A 2,363-nucleotide genomic window follows, 5' to 3' on the forward strand; every position below is an offset into this window, starting at 1 on the left:
TGATCCTACTCAATTACATGCACCTGACCAAGCTTTGTTTACGTGCAGCCTATATCACTCAGGCACCTGGGGCCACGTGTTCAGACCCTAGGCTCACGCTTACAATGGCAGCTGATGGCTATCATTGTGCTGGTAGGCCTCTGCCCTCCAGGCTGGGGCTTGCACGTGGCCACGAGAGGACTGTGCCCTCTCATTAGTCACTGTGCCCTCTCATTAGTCTGAGAATTGAACCGGTCCAAACACTATAACCCAGTGGCTCTCAACCTTTCTAATGCCGCGGCCCTTTAACACAGTTCCTCATGCTGTGGTGACCCCCAACCATAAAAATGTTTTCGTTGCTACTTCATAACTGTAATTTTGCTACTGTTATGAATCATAATGTAAATATCTGTGTTTTCCGATGGTCTTAGGCGACCCTGCTAGTGGTTCTCTACCCACAGGTTGAGAACTGCTGCTGTAGAGCCTAAGACCATCAGAAAACAACTGGGACCTTCCAGTCTGAGGTGGGCCAACGCTCTATCCACTAAGCCAAACCAGTTAAGGCCCAACCTTTTTTGAAAATACATTTTTATTGCTTTCAGAGAGGAAGGGAGAGGGAGAGAGAGATAGATACATCAATGACTGACCAGCTGCCTCCTGCACACCTCCTACTGGGGATCAATCCCATAACATGAGCATGTGCCCATGACCGGAATCAAACCCAGGATCCTTCAGTACTCAGGCCAACGCTATCCACTGAGCCAAACCAGCTTGGGCATTGTCCGAACCTTTTAGCAGAGAATACTGAACTGTTGTTCCCCGGAGAAGTACAGGGTAGCCTCTTACTAGCTCTGGTCACAACATTTTCATTTACTGATTAGCACCTAACCTATGTGTGCTTCTGTCTGAAGCCACTATATTGAATATACTGGTATAGGGTGTCCCCCCAAAATGTATACACACACTTTAAGTTATTATAAAGAAAGTGTTTATTAAAACACATTTTATTTTCAAAGTTGAGCTATCAACTGTTCACGTGTATATAGATTTTTTGGGGAAACACCCTGAATATTGTTGCTTCTTTAATATTGAACTCACGGACAACAGTGCTAAGTTAGGCCTGTTAGTTCCCTGCAAATGAGTGAGGACACAGCAGTCCTTACTTGGACCCCTTAAGTAGCTTGGGAAACCCTACGGACCCCTAAAACCATCATCACTTGTCTACATCCATACACAGATGGATGCTAAATCTTAGTGAGGGGTCAGTGAAAATGCCCATTTCCCATACAAGCTCAGGGATGCCCTGAACTCACCCCATGAGGCCCTTACCGAATTATGGGCCCAGGGAAGAAGCCCTGGGACAGGGATGTGCATACAGACTAACGGTCCATGACCGCCTGGGAGAGGCATATGCGAAAGTGTGGGCTGTGGCCCTTGGAGGAAGACGCGGTTGCCGCGGCGCAGCTCCGTCCCGCCCGCTCCTGACTCACCGCTGTTGGCTCTCGCCGAGGAACAAGTAGGTCAGGAAGCAGCACCGCAGCCATGGCTTTTAAAGACACCGGGAAGACGCCCGTGGAACCCGAGGTGGCGATTCACCGCATTCGGATCACGCTGACCGGCCGCAACGTCAAGTCTTTGGAGAAGGTGTGTGCTGACCTGATCAGAGGCGCCAAGGAGAAGAATCTCAGAGTGAAAGGGCCAGTCCGCACGCCGACCAAGACGCTGAGAATCACTACGAGGAAGACTCCCTGTGGGGAGGGCTCCAAGCCTGGGATCGCTTTCAGACGAGGATCCACAGCGGCTCATCGACTTGCACAGCCCTTCCGAGATTGTCAAGCAGGTCACTTCCATCAGCACTGAGCCGGGAGTGGAGGTTGAAGTCACCATTGCAGATGCTTAAATCAGGCTTTTTTAATAAATTGGCTATCTGTTGTTAAAAAAAAAAAAAAAAAAGAAAAGAAAAGAAAAGAAAAGAAAAGAAAAGAAAAGAAAGTGTGAGCTGTGGCCGAAACCGGTTTGGCTCAGTGGATAGAGCGTCGGCCTGTGGACTGAAAGGTCCCAGGTTCAATTCCGGTCAAGGGCATGTGCATTGATTGCGGGCACATTGATGTTTCTCTCTCATCGATGCTTCTAACTCTTTATCCCTCTCCCTTTCTCTTCTGTAAAAAATCAATAAGATATAATAAAAAAATAAAAAGAAAAGAAAAAGGAAGTGTGGGCTGTGCAAGCAGGGGCTCACCTCCTGTGTCTCCCAGGCCTACCTCCCCCTGAGACGGCTGCCTGACCGGGTGTGTGTGTGTGTGTGTGTGTGTGTGTGCGCGCGTGCGTGCGTGTGGAGGGACAAGACTCCAGATGGAACAGTTGGTCACATCCGGTTTCACGTG

General features: G+C 49.0%; 1 pseudogene across 1 annotated transcript; it reads left to right on the forward strand.

Annotated features, from left to right (window-relative positions):
- The first annotated feature begins 1,418 nt into the window (after positions 1-1,418).
- Positions 1,419-1,950, forward strand: LOC311613781 (small ribosomal subunit protein uS10-like; annotated as a pseudogene). Its single transcript has one exon. The product of its transcript is annotated as a small ribosomal subunit protein uS10-like (transcript).
- Positions 1,951-2,363: the final 413 nt, after the last annotated feature.

The sequence above is a fragment of the Pipistrellus hanaki genome (genome assembly GCF_964339955.1).
Source record: "Pipistrellus hanaki genome assembly, chromosome: 19".
In the NCBI taxonomy this organism is placed as follows: domain Eukaryota; kingdom Metazoa; phylum Chordata; class Mammalia; order Chiroptera; family Vespertilionidae; genus Pipistrellus; species Pipistrellus hanaki.